This window comes from Thermobia domestica, chromosome 6 (genome assembly GCF_964235325.1).
Source record: "Thermobia domestica chromosome 6, izTheDome1.hap1.1, whole genome shotgun sequence".
Lineage (NCBI taxonomy): Eukaryota > Metazoa > Arthropoda > Insecta > Zygentoma > Lepismatidae > Thermobia > Thermobia domestica.
This window is the reverse complement of record NC_137459.1, coordinates 226,527,133-226,549,790: the sequence shown is the minus strand read 5'-3', so window position 1 is coordinate 226,549,790 and position 22,658 is coordinate 226,527,133. Positions and strand designations below refer to the sequence as shown.

The 22,658-nt window shown below is 34.8% G+C and overlaps 1 protein-coding gene and 1 long non-coding RNA gene across 3 annotated transcripts in view; both read right to left on the bottom strand.

Annotated features, from left to right (window-relative positions):
* The window catches only part of Apoltp (Apolipoprotein lipid transfer particle), a 6,186,292-nt gene that overhangs the window by 3,680,475 nt on the left and 2,483,159 nt on the right, over positions 1–22,658 (bottom strand). The gene's annotated exons all lie outside the window — the stretch shown is intronic.
* Positions 16,111–21,769, bottom strand: LOC145688427 (uncharacterized). Its single transcript, XR_014131905.1, has 3 exons — positions 21,613–21,769; positions 20,322–20,461; positions 16,111–16,327 (listed from the first exon to the last, which is right to left on the bottom strand). It is a non-coding gene; the product is annotated as an uncharacterized LOC145688427 (long non-coding RNA).

The window sequence follows — 22,658 nt, the reverse complement described above, 5'->3', positions numbered from 1 at the left end:
ATTCAAAAGACTCGGACAAGGACTGATAACTTGGCACGACCTCAGCAAAAGAAAATGGACATGAGATTCGGAACATGGAATATTAGGAGTCTTTATAGGGCTGGTGCGTTAAAATCCGTAACGAGTGAGTTAGTGAAATACAGGATGGACGTAGTAGGGGTTCAGGAAGTTAGGTTGGAAGGAAATGATCTGTGAATTCCGGAAATTTTAAGTTCTTTTACGGGGAAGGAAATAAAAATCACCAGTTAGGAACAGGGTTTTTCGTTCATAAACGTATATTACCAGCAATTAAACGGGTTCAATTCGTTACTGACAGACTTTCTTTTATTACTCTTAAGGAACGGGGGTGTGATATTATTGTTTTAAATGTAAATTCCCCAACTGAAGATAAGGATGACGATATAAAAGACAGTTTTTACGAAGAAGTGGAACAGATATTTGACCAACTCCCGCGATACCATATGAAAATTCTATTAGGGGATTTCAATGCGAAGGTAGGACGAGAGGATATTTTCAAACCGATTATAGGGAACGAAAGTCTGCATAAGGAAAGTAATGACAACGGTGTTAGACTCGTGAACTTTGCAACATCCAAAAACCTAATCGTGAAGAGTACAAAATTCCCACATAGCGACATTCATAAATACACTTGGACATCACCAGACGGGAAAACATATAATCAAATTGATCACGTTTCAGTAGATAGAAGAAGGCAATGTAGCATAATTGATGCCTGGTCCTTTAGAGGGGCTGATTGTGACACTGACCACTTCGTGGTAGCAGCGATAATACGAGAGAGGTTATCCTTGAATAAATGTAATATTCATTGTCCGAAAACGGAGAGATTCAATTTAAAGAAATTAGAAGAGAGCCATGTAAGAGAGGAATACCAAATTGAAGTTTCGAATAGATTCTCGGCTTTAGAACATTCGGAGTGCACTAGTGTTGAGGATACCTGGATTGAAATTAGAGATAGCATTAAAATTTCAGCAGAAGAAAAATTGGGACACGCGGAAATACGTAGGAACAAACCATGGTTCGAGCAGGAATGCACAAAACTAGCAGAGAAGAGAAAACAGGCAAAATTACGCTGGCTACAAAATCCGAATGAAATAACTACACAGAATTTCGCAGATATCAGGCGGGAAACTTCCAAAACATTTAGAACAAAGAAACGCGATTTTCTGAAAGCTAAAACTAAGGAACTAGAAGATAATAGCAAAAATAAAAACATCCGGGACATGTATAAGGGAATCAACGAATTTAACACGTTCGCTGCTAAGAACGCCCATCGGCGTCCAGTATTGAATTTGGCATATGCGCCTGACGCCTCTCGGCGCTTATCCCTGCAGCTGATTCACTTTCCCGCCAAGACCTGCACTAGCGCTGGCGAGAAAGTGAATCAGCTGCAGGGACAAGCGCCGAGAGGCGTCCGGCGCATATGCCAAATTCAGTACTGGACGCCGATGGGCGTCCTCAGCAGCGAACGTGTTAAGAAAGGCTATCAGCCTCGTGCTTATATATTAAAGAAAGCTGACGGTACAGTTCTCACTGACACGGATAGCATCTCAAATAGATGAAAAAATTTCTTTGACGATTTGCTTAACACGCAACCAAAACTAGTGTGCGTGGAGAAAAAGAGATACACACCGCAGAACCGTATATTCCAGAACCCAACCGAATAGAAGTAGAAACCGTTATAAAGAAATTAAAGAAACAAAAATCTCCGGGTGTAGATGAAATTCCGACTGATTTAATTTTAGCTGGAGGTGAAAAATTGTGGAACAAGATACACAAACTCATTCTCCTTATCAGGAACAAGGAAGAATTGCCACAAGAGTGGAAATAATCAATCATTGTTCCAATTCACAAGAAAAGCGACAAAACTGACTGTAATAATTATCGAGGCATCTCTCTTCTGTCAACATCCTATAAAATCATTTCAAATATTCTATTAGCAAGACTGACCCCATACGCAGATGAAATTATTGGAAATTATCAGTGCGGATTTAGACGAAATCGATCAACTATCGACGAAATATTTACCATTCGCCAAATACTGGGAAAAAGTGGGAATACAATACCCCGGTACATCAACTATTTATTGATTTTAGAAAGGCGTACGACTCGGTTAGAAGAGAAACATTATACAACGTTCTTACAGAACTTGGAATACCGAGAAACCTAATTAGATTAATTAAGATATCTTTAAAATGAATCCCAAAGTAAATTCCGGGTAGGAAAATTTTTGTCCACGAGCTTTCACGTCGAAAATGACCTGAAACAAGGAGATGCGTTGTCGCCATTATTATTTAACTTTGTTCTGGAATACGCTATAAGGAACATCAAAGATAGCAACCAGGGCCTACAGTTGAACGGTATTCACCAGGTTATGGCATATGCTGATGATGTAAATTTAATAGGTGATGATAGGAGAACAATAGAAAGAAATGCAGAGATCTTATTAAACGCTTACAGGGACGTGGGTTTAGAAGTAAATGCAGAGAAAACTAAATACATGGAAGTGCGTCGGGACCGGAATACAGCAAATTATGGATGCGTTAAAATATTAAATAATACTTTTGATAAAGTGGATAGTTTCAAACATCTAGGATCAATATTAACAGAGGAAAATCATATTCACGAAGAAATTAAATGTCGACTAGAGGCAGGAAATTCGTGTTACTAATCGGTTCATAATATCTTGTCGTCGCGAATTCTGTCGAGGAATTTGAAGCTTAAAATATACAAAGCGATAATCATGCCTGTTGTTTTGTATGGTTGCGAAACATGGTAGCTTTCTTTCCGAGAAGAACATAGACTGAAAGTATTTGAGAACAAGATCCTGAGAAGAATATTCGGACCCAAGAGGAACGGGAATTGGGAATGGCGGAAACTTCATAACGAGGAACTACATAATTTATATGGTTTACCCAACATTGTTAGGGTCGTCAAGTCTAGGAGGCTTAAGTGGGCGGGTCATGCAACTAGAATGGAAGAAAGTAGAAACGCTTTCAAAGTCTTGACTGGAAGACCAATCGGAAAACGACCATTAGGAAGACCTAGGGGCAGATGGGAGGACAATATTAAGATGGATCTCGCAGAGATTGGAATACAAAGTAGAAACTGGATGGGGTTAGCTAAGTATAGAAGTCAGTGGAGAGCTTTTGTGAACGCGGCATTGAACCTTCGGGTTCTATAGGCCATAGAGTCAGTTAGTTAGTTTAGTTAGTTATCAAATCACTTTGGCGGTAGAACTTAGGGTAGGAGGTGGGGATGGAAAATGTACAAAAATAAATAAAATTTAGTAACTCTTGAACCACCTGACCGAACTCGATTTCATTTTCAACATAGATAAGGATCGGACCTGAGGTGGTTTCTGTCATATCACTTTGACGATGCAGCTTAGGGGAGGGGGAATGAAAGATATTTAAAAATGACCGATATTAAAATGGAGTCTATAGTTTTAGGGGTAGGTAAACAGTGACACCTCCGATGCTATTTAAATCCAAGTTTAACCCCGTAGCTTGGCGGAGGGAAGAAAAGATATATAAAAACGATCGAAAATGACAAATATTATTATTTTAAAAAAATGTTTAACCCAACGAAGTGGGTAATTGATGCTAGTAATCCATATTCAGAAGGGAGACTTCAAATAACTTGTAGTTTGATGCCTTTATTTTGTGTTTCCAATACTGGTCAAAAGTATTTATATAGATTGAATTTGCACAAAAGACATACACAGTTGAATCATTTTCAATTTTCACTTAAATTATTCTAAAATATTAAGAGGTTTGATTATAATAATTAGTATTTTAATTTTCTCTCTCTCTTTTTCAGTAATTATTGCTAAATACATCATCCTAATAATAGCTATTCTGCCATTATTGGCAGGTTACTTGCTGCAACTGAGAAGCTTCGAAGTTCGGGGGTCCTCAGCTAGTCTCTTCGTCTTGACGTAGAGATTTTCTGTTTTAATACCTTCCTTCAACTAGTTTCATTCGCTCCCTCCCTCTATTTCCTTCCACAATACCCTCCAGCACGTCCCTCATAATACAGTTCCTCCTCAGCCAATATCCTACCAGTTCTTCTTCCTCCTCTTAACTATATCTAAAATTCTTCTTTTTCCCTACTGGTATTTTTTAACACCTTCTCATTCGTTGTCCGTTCAACACAGTTAATTTTGTCCTTTTTTCTCCATGCCCATGTATCGAAAGCCTGCAAATTTTTCATTACTTTTGAGTAATGTCAATGTTTCTGCCCCATAGAGTACATATTGGAATCTGTAAAACAAAAGCTCGATATTTAATTGGATGTTTGATTAATACAATGATTAATTAATCGTGGATGAAAAGAAAAATCTGACGCCTTTAGAGTGTAAAAATAATTTTGCAATTCATGGTATATCAATAATCTGTACCTTCTTGATTTTCTTTCATGCGTCTCAGAAATAGCCTCCCCAGTTTGGGAACCAGTGGAGTTTTGGATCTGTTAAAAATATTAACAGATTACGAAACGTTGTGATTGTGGCATATCTTGCACGTAGTGATGCGTGGGCATCCATTAAAAAAGGAAAGGTCATCACCTATGTTGTACACTATCATGATACTTACACAAAGATAGGCTATATTACATATAGAAACATGCATTATATTTCCGTTACTATTGGCGCATTGTGGAGTTTATTATTCCTTATATCCATAGTAAAATTTACCTATGAAAAGCTTGAGATTTCTTAAATGCAAGACTTGCAAGACTCTTGCATGCAAGACCAAGACCAAGACCAAGAGTGGGTGTGCAAGACCAAGACCAAGACTGGATGTGCAAGACCAAGACCAAGATCAAGACCACCCCGGTCTTGGTCTTGGTCTTGCATTTGCTCATCCCTATTTGAATGTCGAGAAATAAATTCCCCCTTCTTCTGCTTAAAAGGCGAATTTTAGAAAAACTGAAATACGTATTCCACTCTTTACGATCAGAGTTTATATACCAAATTTCACATTTCAAATTTAAGCGTATTTTACATTCCATAATATTTTCTGAATAAATAGTGGTAAATTGTTATATTATAGAAATCGTCTCTTTTCTCCGTCTTTGAGAGGGGAGTTTCCGGAAAAATGCATTCAATTATTTTTAGTTAGGAAGTCAAATGCCAAATTTCACACCTCAAGCTTAAGCAAATCATTTCATTCTGCATTTTCTGAGTAAATAGTGGGAAATTTTAATAGGTAGAAACTATCCACCACTTCCCTCTTAGGATCAGAATTTTTGAAAAAAACTGAACATGGAATCGCTTATTTTTAATTGAGTTGAAATCTCAAATTTCACGTCTCCAATTTAAAGAATTCTTACATTTGACATTTTCTTAAAAAAAAATAACTAAAATATAATTGAAATTAAGCTGAAACTTTTCATGTTATACAAATTACTCCTTCCTTCTTTAGGTGTGAAATTTTCAGAAACTATGAGAAATATGTTCATTTTTATTTTATGGTAAGTGTATATGCCTCATCTTCCATACTTAAGGGATTCGCGAGATACACCATCTTTTTTTTATTAAAAAAGGCGCTATTTACACCCCTAAGGATACATATTTCCAAAAATTCTTCCTTATCAATTGCTTTTGTCAAAATGAATATTTTTGCTAGCTATAGCATTATGGCCTGGTCGATAATGGGCAATTCATTTCTATTGTCTTATATACAGTATAGATTATTAAGTGTTATTATTTTTATTACTATTATTGATGTTTTGAGAGTACAATCCTGCACATGAAATTGAAAAAAGGGTCAGAAAAGAACATAAACGACTAACATGCGCGAATGATGGGGAGCGGGGCTTGAAGCATAGGGCTTACGAAGAAGGGTGCCAGGTAAGAAAGGTTGGAACCATTGCCTTTGAATGTCCCAAAACTTTCATTAAAAAACACACTGTCTTGTATCGTTCCCTACTTTATAACAATACAACAAATACTCTTTAAGAACATTCTACTTCTGCTAAATTACTTCGCTGAAAACTACTACTAAATGATCAGCGAAGACTAACATAAAATGCTGGCACCACACAACTAGATCCACTTCAACATTAGTTAACTAAAAATGATAAAATATAGTACCCAGGTACCATTATGGATAAAGTGAGACTGTAGAAAAAGTGAACTTTTCCTCTAACTGTTAAAAAAGTAACATAACTTGGACGGAGTTAAGTAACATAATAAAAGTAACATAATAAGTAACATAATAATTCAATTCTAAATTAGTAACCTGGTATGGTATGATGTTCGATCTCCGTCACAGTCTCCGACAATTAGTGCTAGTAATTAATTATTAATAGTTTTCAATTAAGTCATTAATATAGTGCTCTGAATTTAGGCTATGGCCTTCGGTGCGATCCACCGTAGGGGTGATTCTCGGTGGAAATACTCAGTCAAAAAAGTATAAAAGTCTCGATCGAACAGGCGGTGTGTTGACTGCTTCCTCTAATACTCGACGCGACAAACATAATAACATTTCTTTCTTTCTTTCTTTCGTTCTTTCTTTCTTTCTTTCTTTCTTTCTTTCTTTCTTTCTTTCTTTTTTTTTTGAGCGAAAACTCGGGAACATTTAATGTTGAATGTGGAGAGGGGAAGGGGGGAGATAATCCATGCAGAGGCCCAAGATGTTTTGATTGATTATTGTAGTACTCAACAAAACGACACCATTTTCATTAAATATAAGGTAGGGAAAACAGGAAAAAATCGGTGTTGAACTTGAAGGGAGGGAGGATTCATACGAGGACAGCGATGTTTTGATTGAATGTGTTTTGTCTCGTCGTGTACTAGAATAACGACACAGAAAGTTTTGAAATATGAGCTCAGGAGGGCGCGATACTTATTTAAGACCATGACACACATACACACATTCATTTTTATTGTATGCATTTTTTTCTTTTTTTTCTTTCTGTGACCTCTTTATCATTATTCATAATCACATTCATACTAATATGGAATTTATTTTTTTATTTATATATTTTATTGGCATTTCCGACATCAATTTCCTTAGGCCCATCATGTTGAAGGGATGATGTCCCTCGGGAGGAAGGAAGAAAGAAATCGGGAAGGATGGAAGCCCCCTGAGGCCTGTATGTTGGGTACCATCCCGGGATTTCCCTGGTGTGGGTGAGAAAACCCCAAGAAAGACTTTACTCAGGATGGTTGGCCTGAAAGAGCTATTACTTTTTCGAACGAGTGACTAAACCGGGAATCGAAGCCGGGTCCTCTCGCACCAAAGACGAGAGCTTTAGTGACTACTCCACTGGGGTCCACATAAAAAGAATGAAATTGACCATTACACTGAAAACAAGCTATATATGTCTGACATAATGCTTATATTTAATAATGCAGTATTTCATGCTGATTGCATATACGAAAACTGTTTTATCTTTTCTGTCCCTCACAGTTCTTAATATACAGCGTGTTCAATTTACACACAATCCGGAATTGGAGATGGTATAACTTTTGAACCAGAAATAGTATACGCATAACGCTTATACCAAAATAAATTCTAATTAAGCAGGATTTTTTCAAACCTGGAAACAATTTCATTCGTGTTCTTAGCAGATGTAACTTTATATTTATTTTTATTTTTATTCATTTATTTATTTTTTTTTACAAAGATTGAAATTGCACATAACGCATATTCATTGACGATTCTCTCATTAATTTCCAGTTTCGTTGGATAGAGTAGAATCAATGGTAGAGAGAAATAAGTTTTTCGTTTCTGCCGAAACGATTTGCATGAGGCTTCTGTAATGGTGAATAGTTGGTTAGATAATAGTCCTCACTCATAAATATTCATGAGTGAGGACTTCTCTGACATTTTAGCAGTTCCTAATGCACGGGCGGTTGATAGTTTGAAAAATTGATACACCTTTTTTCCGCATAGTAATGATCTTGTAAATGACACAGAAGGAATACCATAATGTATGCACCTGCGTGCGGATATTGTAAATGGAAAACAGAACATGACATATAATAAATGTTTCTGGTTAAAGAAATACTAATTGTACAAGCAGAATACAGAAAGACCTTTAGGAAATAAAATATGCAGATCACACACGTAGAACAAGGTAATATATTGTTGGATTTATTAATATGCATCACATGTAACGCGGAAGCTGATGTTGGTTGTTGGAATGAGTGAAGGAAATTGCTAGAAAGTTCGAGATCTTTTCTTAAGGTTATTATCGTTGGAATAGGGGAAAGAACAGTCTCGAAACTTCTGGAAAGATTCAAGGGTAGAAAAATAACGATTTATTTGCATGATGTATACACTTACGTAGAAGAGATAAGAAACGCAAGTATACTGTTGGAAGAAGAGATTTTACTACTAGGAGAGACTGGAAGATTGGTAAGTACTAACTTTGTAGTTTTCTTGTATTATACTTGTTCATTTTTATATGGGAAAGGGACATTGGAAAATGAAATACACGTAAAACATATTGTAATCGTCGGGAGTATAAGGGGACGGAGGTGTTTGTTTTAATCGGAAATTGATTGCGGATTTTTCGGCATTGAATAAGATATGACTCGGTGTACTTCTATGGAATTACAATTTGACTAAGATACAATATAACATAATATGCATGTAGAGTTAATCTAGATTATTCATTGCACGGGGACTCGAAATACTATTGTCCCAGGTGGAGAACCGTACGCTAAACCTTTTGCTTGCAGTGCGAACTTGTTACTTATATAGCTATGAATTGTGTAAGACCTAACAAAAAGTTAGCAGAATTTGCGTCGGGAATTGAACCAGGGCTCTTCCACATGAAAACCATATGAAAAACCTTTTGCTTAGCAGGTTTTGTTACTTGTATATAGGTATGAATTGTGGAAGACGTATAACTGGTAGTTATAAAATATATGCTAAGAAGGAAATTATATTGGGTTGGGCGCTATGACACTGCTGGAACTCGAATCAAGATTTTATTACGTGAAAATCCGTACGCTGATCGTTTTGCTTGCACGGTAGATTTTTTTTAGTTATAAATGGTATATTTTTGCTTTGCATGAACGAACTTATATTGGATAGGTACTTAGCAGAAGTCGCACCGGGAATCGAACAATGGCTCTCTTAAATGCAAAGCCAAAATGGTTGAGGACGTTAATGTTACTTTGAATGTTATACTTTTGTAATTTGAAAAGTCGTAATACGATAAGTAACTATTTGCATTTTTTTCTTTCGTAGGTCATGAAGCATATAGAAATTATTCTAATTAATAGAAACACTGGAGAATGAAACCTAATCTCGCGAATTTTTTTGTTGTTGAAATATAGCGGATGATTTTAACGTAAAGCTGCTATAGATTGGTCTTAAAGTATGGATTTACTGAAACCTTCGAATCTTAGTTGTATGAAATATCGAAAGTATTGGATAATGTTTGGTATGAGTATTGAATACTGAAATACCGACATAAAGGTTAATATAGGTTTTACATCCCACGAATATACTGGCTAAGCTAAAGGAGTCGGTTAAATAAGGTACGCATTTATAATTTACTGAAAGAAAGAAAGTAGGGAAAACGAGAGAACTCCGAAAAAAACACGCACAGCATGTTTGTTTACCACAAAGCTTACTTGGCGCGAGCTGGGATTGAATTAAGAACCCCATGCACCAGAGGTGAACGATGTATTGCGTACCCGCCATAGCTTTTCTATGTATTATATTTTGGATAAAGGAGAGTGATGAATAAAGTACTCGTTTATAATTTGATGGAAACGGGGGATTGTAGGAGGAAACGGGAGAACTCCACACAAAATGCTTAAACTAAAAATACACTTTGAATGAGCGAAAGCATTTAGTTTCAGAAATGACTTATTTTTCTCATTAGTGCTATTTAATGTGTATGAAGGAGGAAAGAAACTTACTGTAGCAGTTATTGGAGAATTATAGTTTTGAAACTGTTTATACAAAACTGGACGTTTATTTAACTTCATACACACTAGTAAACACGATATATCTCATAACACGTAATGTACTTAGGGACAATTTTGACATTATTTAAACAGTGTAGTTAACGACACTTTCAAGGCAATACAAGAAACGGACAATTATTTGACAGCGGAGATTGTGATAGTAATGGTGTGCTTGGCTTATTAGGATTACTCTTATATGCAGATGGAAACAATTGCGTTAAATAAGAAATAGAACTTTGAACGTATATTTTGGATAAATTGCTTTACCTTAGAACTCATAACATTAAGTACAAGGTAACCAATACCAAAGGCATTAACTATTAGCAGGACTGTGAACGATGGGAATTAGCGTGTCGGAGAGACCGGCGCGATCTGGTATCGAACCAAGGACATTATGCACCAAAGGTGAATGCTCTATTGCGTACCCACCATAGCTTGTTTATGTTATATTTTGAATAAAGAAGAAAGATGAATAAAGTACGCATTTATAATTTGGTGGAACGAGATTGTAGGCGGAAACGGGACAACTTCTCACACAATGTTTAAACTAGAAATACACTCTATATGAGGGAAAGCATTTCGTTTCAAAAGTGACTTATTTTTATGATCAGCGCTATTTAATGTCTATGAACTAGGAAAGAAACTTACTGTAGCAGTTATTGGAGAATTATACTTTTTGAAAGTCTTTATACAAAACTAGATGTTTATTTAACTTCATACGTACTAGTGAAAAAAGATATATCTAATAACACGTAGTGAACATTAGGGACAATTTTGACATTATTTAAACTGTGTAGGTAACGACACTTTTAAGGCAATACAAGAAACGGAAAATTATTTGTTAGCAGAGATTGTGATACTAATGGTGTGCTTGGTTTATTAAGATTACTCTTATATGCAGATGGAAACAATTGCTTTAAATGAGAAATAGAACTTTGAACGTATAGCTTGGTTAAATTGCTTTACGTTAGAACTCATAACATTAAGTACAAGGTAACCAATACCAAAGGCATTAACTATTAGCAGGAGGTGAACGATGGGAATTAGCCTGTTGGGGAGACAGATACATTTTGCGTATATAATAATAATGAGTATGAATATTTGACTTTGGCACCTAGAAGATCATGCAACCGACAAGTTAAAATGTTTTGAGGATTCCATATTATAATCACAGACAGTCTGATACGATTTTGTAATTTACATGAAGTGTGATGAATGTTTCTTTTAACTAAAAGGGTATTTTATTTATAGGTCTTGTTTAAGTTAGAAAAAAAATTCTTGTATTGGTGTAATGATAGGCAGAAACGAAATAATAGCTAAACTTGTCTTTTTTACACTTGAAATAGATATCTGTCAATTTTAAACTTTAATAAAAACTATTCTGAAATTCGATAATTTTAAACTTTATTGTAATTGTTACAAATGCACAGGAAAATAGTATTTTAATATTTTAGTTGTCTGCATATACAGTGCAGATAAATTTGTGAGTGAATACATGACATACAGTTATAATGTATCTGAAGTGTTGTGCTCACGAAATTAGATCTCCCTAAACCTTAAAAATATTATATTGTGCAGTTTGCACTTATTGAGTTAAATTTGGTAATTTAAGACGAACTGTGGTTTCGCTCTTTTATCCACTGCAATTGTATTGGATCGAAATACTGAGGTTAGTGTATTTGGAAATTTTTAGTTACTCTTTGCTAGTTTTATGAGTGATTTGTGAGGGCTGTTATTTAAAGTGTTGAATTTTATCTTAAGAAGGTGTTGAATTTTCTTAAGAAAGTGTTGAAATGTTTGTTGGGCTATAGAGTTTTAAATGTGGTCCGCGTCCAAAGAATCCCTCGCGTGGGCACGCCTTAATGATTAAAGAAAAGTTTTTAGTCTTCAGATCATAAACTAATCACAAGGTATCAAGCTCAGTATATCTCGTTCAATGGACAACAGTTCATCATTCCCTTACGTTGGTAATGTCTGTAAAAAATCTAAAATAAAGTATTAAATACTTTCAGTTTCCTACCATATTCTTCGAAAACAATTATTTTTCTTCTGATGCACTGCTTCTTAAACACCAGTTCCTTCATATAGCATAAAACCACTACATTTTATTTCCTAATATCAATTTATTTCTTTAAAAGAAAACAATACATTACTTTCACTGACAATTCAGTTGCCAGTACTTCACTATTTTAGCTCTAACTATTATTTACATGTGTTAGGTAGTCTTATAATACAGTTCTCTTGCAGTTACAATAATATAAAATAAATGCTATATACTAAGAGATTAACCTTCCATAAGAGTTCATATACACAGCAACTGCATTAAAGTTATCCTAATTGTGGTTCGGAAACCATATTACTCTTAATGTACTGTTCTTTATAACCTTGTTGATATATAAAATATAAATTAAAAATTATCCACACAGTAGTCGATAACATAATACGAAATAAATCTCAACACCGCTTTAAAATATAATTGACTAATTTACTTATAAATCAAAAGTCCCAGGTACAGTTAAAATAAATCTTGGTGTAAGCAATAATAATTCAATTCGTTGTGCAAAAATTCGTTTTCTTAATGCTGTCTTAAGCACAGGCTACTTCTCATCTGCGTAAAAGGAAGTCCACACTTCCCAATAGATATAGTTTCTCGTTACAAGCATTAGTAATGGTTCAAATTTTACTTTTAACAACAGCCCTCCCAAATCACTCATAAAACCAGCAAAACAGAAACTAAATATTTCCAAATACAGTAAGCTCAGTATTTCGATCCAATACAATTGCAGTGGATAAAAGAGCGAAACCACAGTTCGTCTTAAATTACCTAATTTAACTCAATACGTGCAAACTTCAAAATAAAATTCCGTTTATGGTTTAGGAAGATCTAATTGCGTGAGCACAACATTTCTGATATGTTATAACTGTGGGTCCAGTTCTGATATGTTATAACTGTGTGTCATGTATTCTCTCACAAATATATCTGCACTGTATATGCAGATAACTAAAACATCAAAATACTATTTTCTTATGCATTTGTAACAATTAGAATAAAGTTTAAAATTGTCGAAATTCAGAATAGCTTTTATTAAAGTTTAAAATTGTCAGATATCTATTCCAACAGTAAAAAGGACAAGTTTAGCTATTATTTCGTTTCTGGTGATCATAACACGATTACAAGAATATTTTCTTGTTTTTTCTAACTTACAAACAAGACCTAGAAATAAAATACCCTTTTTAGTTCAAAGAAACATTCATCACACTTCAAGTAAAATACAAAATCGTATCAGACTGTATGTGATTATAATGTGAAATCCTCAAAACATTTTAACTTGTCGGTTGCACGATCTTCTAGGTGCCAAAGTCAAATATTCATACTCATTATTATTATATACGCAAAATATATCTTTCTCCAACACGCTAATTCCCATCGTTCACAGTCTTGCTAATAGTTAATGCCTTTGGTATTGGTTACCTTGTACTTAATGTTATGAGCTCTAACGTACACTCTTAAAAAAATACCGGAATTTTTACGGTGAAATATATGGCAATCGGGGATGCCATATTTTCACCGGAAATTTTGCAGTAATTTCACCGGAATATTCTAGGAATTTCACCTGAGCTTTAGATATTTCACCGGAAAATTTTAGTCATTTCACCGGAATATTTGCATGAATTTCTCCTCATCTCTAGGCATTTCACCGGAAAATTTGCAGTAACTTCACCTGGATAATTCCATGAATTTCACCTTACCTGCAGATATTTTACTGAAACATTTACAGTAATTTCACCGGAATAATTCCATGAATTTCACCTGGACTTTCAAATATTTTAACGGAAATTTTGTAGTAATTTTGCCGGAGTGTAGATATTAATGAAAGAGGAAACAATCATTTTTTTAACATACCAGATCCTATGTAGATGTGAATTATATACCCCACAAACAGTGAAAAAATAACCGACGGGACCGGAACTCGGACCCGGGACCTCTGGCATACCGTGTCGATGCGTTAACCATTATACCACCCAGTCCGCCTTCCATAACAGCCACTCACTCTCGAGGGCAGTGCTCTCCACTCGAAGCACGTGGGTTATACGAGTCCGAGTGGGAACCACCGGTCTCGAGAGTGAGTGGCTTTTCTCGGAGGCGGACGGGGTAGCATAGTGGTTAAAGCATTGGCGCGACATGTCGGAGATCCCGGGTTTAAGTCTTGGTCTAGTGGGTCAATTTTTCATTCTTTATGCATTATAGAATTCACATCTACAGAGGAACTGGTGTGTTAAAAATATGTTGTTTCCTCTTTCATTAACATCTGTACGAAATCAACCGTCATAGGTACTCAATGTACGGACACAGGCACTGTCCGAGCACAGCAGTGGTTCTCTGGTACAATCCATGGTCTGAGTGTAGAGCATCGACCTCGAGAGTGAGTGAATTTTCTGGGAGACGGACTGGATGGCATAGTGGTCAACGCATCGACACGGTATGTCGGAAGTCCCGGGGTCGATTCTCTGTCCAGTTGGTCACTTTTTCACTCTTTGTGCGTTATAGAATTTACGGGAATTATAGCATATACATAACCTAAAGTGCTAGATATTTCACACAAAAATGTACAGATATTTTAACGGATATGTTGCATGAATTTCATTTAACAATTTACAGAAACTTCTCCTGGAAAGTTCCGTAAATTCACCAAAACGTTGGACATCTGTTTTCCACAGGCATTTGAAACTGCCTCACAAATTGAGGTGGAAATCATTATGGTTAAAAACTAAATATTTTTATGTGATTTCGTGTTTAGTTTAGAGCAACAAATGAGCATGAGAGTATTTTGCACAGTGATGATTTAATGTATTTATTTGCGGTACTCTTCAACAAGCTTTGAAGTTATTGCCGTGTTCATTTAACAAAGAAATATTTTTATCGGTACTACTTAAGAGCCCAATTACACTGATGGCCTTAAGACACATTCTTCCTCGTCAAGTTTGCCAACTTACCGGAGCAGCTACGATGTATAAAGATTGTGTAACTATTATCTGGCAAAAAAAAAAAAAGTGCATCAGAGTAGTTAAATACGACGCAATATGACTTAATCGCTTAAATTCTTATAAACTTCAGTTGAGATTTTTCAACATCAAATTCAAGAAAGCACCTCAAGAAAACAATTTTACAGTGAAAAGGGAAAAAAATAATATTAATAAATAATCAATTATTGTGACTATTACTGATAGTTACAAGTAAGAATATTTTCAAGTGCACTTTTTCACAAGTATGTTAGGATTACTTTAAATTTTATTTCCTCCTGCAAATTCACACATAATTACTAAGACGAACCACCATATTTTTAACAAAGGATTACACAAATACATCTATAGCACATACTGGACATTTTTCAAAACTACACTGAAATCAAATCAAATAGAAACTTACTCTTTCTCATTAGAAGGGTCCACTGGATCAATAGCGTTATTTCAGGTTTTGGCAGGAGGAACAATATTGTTCACTGACGTAAGAGTTTCAAGTTTTTTTCATTAGAATATTAGTACACAATTTATTAAAAAGCATGTATTTCTCAAACTAAGTGCTAAGTGGGGTGCAATTGTCCCTGCCCTTCCCACATGATGCCTCTGCAGTGAATCTGCAAACATTGAAGACTAAAGCGGTAGGCAAGGAAATGGGTAAAATTATCGTTTAATGGAATCTCGTGATTCTATTCAGTAAAGAAAAACTCTACATGATATGTCGCAAAAGCAAGACGACTCCATATTTTCTTTCACAAAATTGCGGCAAAATACCTAGTCTTGCATTCAGAAATATACAGTAGTTTGTATACAAAAACGTGTATGTATTCACGACACTTTTTCTTTGTAACAGTAATACAACCAGAGTAAAGTCTACATGTACAGAGATCAGAAGAAGGTTTTCAGGGAGTCATTTGGGAAGGGCAAGGAGGATAATTGTCCTCCTGGATTTGAGAATCATATGCTCTTCAATAAATTGTATACTAAAATACTAATTCAAAACATAAAACTCTTATGTTGATGGACAAATTTACTCCTACCTGGCAAAGTCTGAAATGACGCTACTGAAAAGAAAGAAAAAAAAAAAGATTTGAACAAACTAACAGGACTTAGTAAAAACAAATAAAAACAATATATTTTTAAATCTCTCATCATATTTAATTCTCAAATGATAGTACATGAAATAAAAAAGAAATGATCAGTCTAGTCAATATTCTGTTTATAAACTGGCAGTGAGTTCTTTCATGGAAGTCAAAAATTTGCTACGGAAAATCCTTAGAAGTATCATATTGCTGTATCTTCTCTCGCTTTCCGCGGATTAATTCAATTTCTGGATTAATTCCAACAAAACACCTGAAATCAGAAACAAATATATTTCGAAGCTGGAGAAAATAGGCAAAACATATTTTTATTTCTTTCAAGCTGTAAATTGAGTTATGTAACTCTGAGCGCAATATCATGCTAAATCGTGTTTCTTTTATCATCATATCATTACATTTTCCTTTCCTGTACGATTTTTTAAGACAAACTCTTCTCTGTTTCATAAACAATACTATGAATTATTCATATACATTTGCATTAACTATTCTATAAATTTACTTAAGCTTTGATGAACACTAACCATTCTCATTTTGCACTACTTCACATCCGTGAAGCTGGCATAAGAACTGTGGATTAAGATAAATAGAAGTCTTGAAAACATATTTGGATTTGTGGAAAACGATTAACGATTTCGCACCATAAAAGGTACTGAGAAATAGTGTATTATCATCAGTATTACAGATTTCACCTAATAGTGGTATCAAACACAAGAAATGTGTTTTTCAGTTACAAAGGGAAACCATATATGTCTGGAATAATAGATATGGACAACGTTCATTATCGTACTAAATGAGTGAGAGAACCGAATGAGTAAAACTGTGCATTTCACGAACGTCCAACGTGCTGAGATGGTTGCATGCCACATCTAATGTGTAACTGGTTCAGGATACTTAAGCTCTTGGAAAAAAAAAAAAGGCGTCACTTAGGTTGTTGCAGTGAAAAGGAAAAGTGGTGCGACGTTCCTGAACACAAAAGCAGCGAGGACGACCTCACATTTTGGCCTCCAGAACTGTAGAGCGTTTAAGTAGATTGTTCTGTGGAAATGTAATCATCCATCGCCCCGCTCACAGTGTATCAGGTTCTATTCACCGTAAGTGTTCGACACAAGATGTGGAAACTTAGGTCTTATGGCCAAGTAGCTACCCATGAGTAATTTTACTCCGACAAACGTTGTGAAGCCACTTTACTTGGTGTATGGAGCGACGTGACTGGAACACGCAACAAGAGAGAATCGTTATTAACTGGAACTAATCTTGTATACGTCAGTCATATAGTAAATGCCGAAATTTTCGATAGGAACTCCCGTCTTCATTAAAACACCAACCACTTAACATATTATCCACCCTTGATGTACAGAGATATCAAAATAAAGACGTTCCTTCCAATGATAGAAATATGTATAAATAACTTAATATTATCAGCAACAAAAGCTTTAAATTCCTTTCTTCTTTCGTTTTAATAAAACGAACACATTTACAAAACTCCCATTATGAAACTTTTCTTAATATTTTAATCTTCCTCTTATGAATAACGTGATGCATTCAGTATATTTTCTATTGCTAATTGCCTTGCCATAAGTCTCCAAAAACTAATACTTCATATTTTATCATACTTTTAACAGTTGTTTTACACAAAATATTAACTCGAATTCCTATACAATAACATTCCCTATACATTTATCCATATGCTGGTAAAATATCCATACACCTGTGAGTCTATATTTTTTTTAGACTAAGTTGTTAGCTGGTAATATAACAAAATAAATAAAAATAAAACACTAACTACACCCTCTTTAGCCTGTAAGCTAATTTTTAATAAGTTGTTGCAGATTTAGTTAAGGTGAGTTTTTGCAACAAAATTATAAATATGTCCGCAAATAATGTTGTGTGGAAATAAACCTGTTTTGTACCATACAATCTTCAGACTTTAAAGTTTGTGCTCCAGATGACAGTTGATTATTTTAACTCGTTTGTTGTTCAAGTGGCCTTTGTCGAGATTCGAACTAGGTTTTTCATTCTTGTACAAAACTATTCATAAACATTCCTCTTAATGAACGAATTTGTTCTGTGTAGCACTTTAATAATCATTGACCTGTGTTTGAACGCATGAAGATGTTGTGACAAATCTGAAAGTATCTCATCATCCTCTTTATCGAATCTGGAATACTCTTTGACCTTAGTGGCTATAGGCCTTTTTATCATATCTATGAAGAACTCTGTTAATACATGTACATTATGAATAATTGTTATCTGGAACTTCAACTATAAAGTCTATGGATTGAATGGTACAACACAGGTTTATTTTCACATCACATTAGTTCAATTTCGATGCAATAACTTACTAAACTGAACCTGGAACAACTTAATAAGCTCAACCTAGTGATTAAAAAAATGTGATTGGTTAGTTTGTAGTCTTAATTGTTTTAGGGTACCGCGGTGGCTCAGTGGCAGAGCGTTCACATCTAGTGCGTGGGGTCCTTGGATCGATCCCAGCTCGCGGAAAGTAAGTTTTCTGTTAGACAAACACCATGTGGGTGGGTTTTCTCGGAGTTCTCCAGTTTTCTCCCACTTTCTTCATTCCACAATTTCTTTCATTTCTCCTCATCACCGTCTTCTTTAGCCTAGCCGGCATAACCATGGGATGTAAAACTCAAAGATTTCATTTCACTTACTTTTATTTATTTGTTGACTCCTTTGTTCAAATATCAGCAAACGACTTCGTTTATTTCATAAAATTATAGGCAGAAGTATGGATAAATTATTGCATACGTATTCTGCAGAAGGCACGCGCGCTGATTATTCGGCTACCCGGAAGCTCTGTTTTAATATTACAATTTATTTTTGTTTTACGTTACACACACAAACACACACACACACACACACACATATATATATATATATCAACTTCCTGCAATATTTATTTCTTCTAATCTTAAAAATTTGAAATGGGATCTACTAATGTTAAGACATCGTTCTTATAAAAGCGAAACATCTCACTACTGAATCAGGGTCAATTATATAAACGCACTAAGCAACGCTATACTGTAGATTAAAGATAGATGATAGTTAAAATTAACGGACTTTGATGTTTGCCTCATCTAATATTTCGGCACATATTAACTCTATCTTCAGCGAAAAGTTGTTTATAATGAAACCCTTGAATAAGTGCAAAAAAAGTAAATCATTAATATATGGCAGGGGTGCCCACAAGGGGGGGCTATGACGCAAACTGCGTCATTGAAATATTTGGGGGGGTTAAAAATCTATATAAATATGTTTGATGGGGGGGGGTAAAATTAATCGAAAAGAAGATTTTTTTCATGGAAGAACACCTACGGATAGACAATTGGGGGGGTGCGTCATGGACATAAGGGGGGGTGGGCACCACTGATATATGGTATGGATGTGTGGTGTTTGGTGAGCAAAATAATTATATATAGAAAAAGAATGTAAGAAAATATCGCTACAGCATTAGGAATGATTTCAAATTACAGCGTACAGACAGTAATGAAGACAAGAGGATCATAATGTAGCAATTAGTAAACCGAGGTTTTATGTTGACGCAGAGCAAATGGTAACAACTGTCAAGGAGCCACACCATACATTGTTTCATAATAAGGAAAGAAAAAAAAAGTTATCAAAGATGTAGTTCAGTTCAGTATGAGCTGTAAATATTTTAAATAATGTATTCATTTTTATGGATAAATTGCCAATCTTTCCATATTATTTGAAATTTTCAGTATTTCATGATTTTAAAAATTATTCCTTTATAAATACCTAAAGACAAGCATATTTTTAAAAAATTCCGTATTTCATATATCATAGAAAATTATTTGTTAAAGTTCAAGAGTTTTATTCAAAATGAACACTACCATGCAATAAATTAAGCTTATATTAAGTTTAAGAATAAGAATTGAAGAGTAATTATTTATTGATAAGTTGTGCCATGCAAAATTTATGAGATAACTATACATTGGAACATTGAAAATAAGCATGAAACACTTTACATAAAGAGAGTTTAACTCTTGCTAAATAACAACGATAACTATAAAAAGCAATAATTATTGTATAAAGCAAATGAAATTGGTGTGTCTTAGCCAGCAACTCAATATGCTGATTAATATGTCCGGTAAATTTTGAATGTTCAGCAAAGCAGTGTATTAAATTGAAAACTTCTTACAAAAAAAGTATGTTTACAGGGCTACTGTAAAATTTGTAACCTTAATTCCCCTGGCCTTCTTACTTACCTTTTTTCCCTAACAATCAACTGTTAGCGAAAGGCACGAAAGCGAAGTCATATTCCGATCTCCACTATTTTCATTAGCTGGTTAAAATGTATAACGAAGCATCCAAAGAGAATTTCGAGTTAAGTGCGTGAGAGTAGGACCTGAAATATGAAAAATACGTAAATTTTAAAGGAAAGACATAGTATTTTTTAAAAAATTCACGCTAGATTGTTTAATGTAATATTTTCAGACGTGAAAATCTGCGTGCTGTTGGTACTATTTTCAGTGGATGCATGCTGACATGAGACATTAGGGTATAATGAGGAAATTAGTTCGGCGTATTCAAAAATGGCAACTCTGTGTTCGATTTCGATTTTGAGTGTTATAAGAATTTGTATTATGAAGAAAAGAGTTATTATATTTTGTGGACCGGTACGTATTATTGAAATTGAGCAGAAAATATGACCAACGTAGGAAAACATTGAAAATAAAGAAATGTAGAAACAATTATACGTATATTCAAATGTGTTAATGATGTGAGAAAAGTGAGCACATGAAAGGTTATCAGAGGAATTCAAGTCCTCTACCACAAACCAGTTAGTTGTTTATAGTTTCCTAAGTGCATTGTACAAATCGTAAAGGTAAGTAATCGCTTGTTAAGAAACTAACCTAATTTATGTAAGTGCTTTCAACGACATCCTTGTTTACGCGAATACCTACCATCGCTGACACGCCTGCTACCTACGCACGCACCCCTTGCTACCGCTCGGGCTGCCCTGTCCTGACTCTATTACATGGCATTCGTGCGTTTAGTGGCCACCAAGCACAGGTTACTGCAGTTTTATAGCATATATCCGGACGCAGTATTTACAAACAAACGATGAGGTCCTCTTATAGTGAATGCGCACCAAGAAACAATTTCTAAGGTAGTGACAGTGAATTTCTTGATAAATAATAAAATTTTAACGTTTCTAGGTCTGAAAATACTGGATCTACTATACGGCACAAAGGTCCAATTTTTTTCTTGCACTTAAATTGACGGCACACATTACTACTTGCACTAGAACAGTTCCGAACGTACTTTTCCTTATGGGATGTTGCATAATATGTGACTTCAACGTCAGTGCACTATTTGTACACTGAACGTGGGATCAAACTTTGGATGCAAAAAAAACCAAGGCGCTTCGCCGGCTAAAACTTCACACAGAATATGATCATGAAATACTAAAAGAAACTTGAACTCCAATCCGTAAAATATAAGCAATAAGAACCTTATAAATATACTTAAAATAATAGTAATAAATGTACTCACCTATAATGTAAATGAAGAAAACGTGTGATCAACAGTTTCTAACGTTGGAATACACACAACACGAACAATCCCATTACTGGTGAGATTTTTTTTCTTAAATGCTGCAGTTGCGGAAATAACTTTCATTTGTCATAATAGTATCTTACGACAGTGTCTGCAACCACTCAATATAAAGCTAAAACTATTTAATAATTCTTCAAATTATTTTACGATTAAACCAGAAGAAATAATGAAAAACATCTTTGAATGTTATTTTCTTTCGTATAACTTAATACTCATTCTATTATTCGAAATATGATAACTTCAAACAACTCGAAAGAGCTTTTGTCAAATGCTGGATACACTGTTCAAAATTTACTGAAATTTCACCTGAAATGTCAATTCTGGTAAAAGACCTGTAAACTTTACGGTGAATTTTCTGCGAAACCACCTGAATTTTTAAGAGTGTAAAGCAATTTAACCAAGCTATACGTTCAAAGTTCTATTTCTCATTTAAAGCAATTGTTTCCATCTGCATATAAGAGTAATCCTAATAAACCAAGCACGCCATTATTATCACAATCTCCGCTGTCAAATAATTATCTGTCTCTTGTATTGCCTTAAAAGTGTCGTTAACTACACTGTTTAAATAATGTCAAAATTGTCCCTAACGTACATTACGTGTTAAACATCTAGTTTTGTATAAACACTTTGAAAATACAATTCTCCAATAACTGCTAGAGTAAGTTTCTTTCTTCCTTCATACACATTAAATAGCACTAATGAAAACAATAAGTCACTTCTGAAACTAAATGCTTTCGCTCATTCAAAGTGTATTTTTAGTTTAAACATTTTGTGTGGAGTTCTCCCGTTTCCTCCTACAATCCCCCGTTTTCACCAAATTATAAACGAGTGCTTTATTCATTACTCTCCTTTATCCAAAATAGAAAAGCTATGGTGGGTACACAATACAGCGTTCACCACTGGTGCATGGGGTCCTTAATTCAATCCCAGCTCGCGCCAAGTAAGCTTTGTGGTAAACAAACATGCTGTGCGTGGTTCTTCTC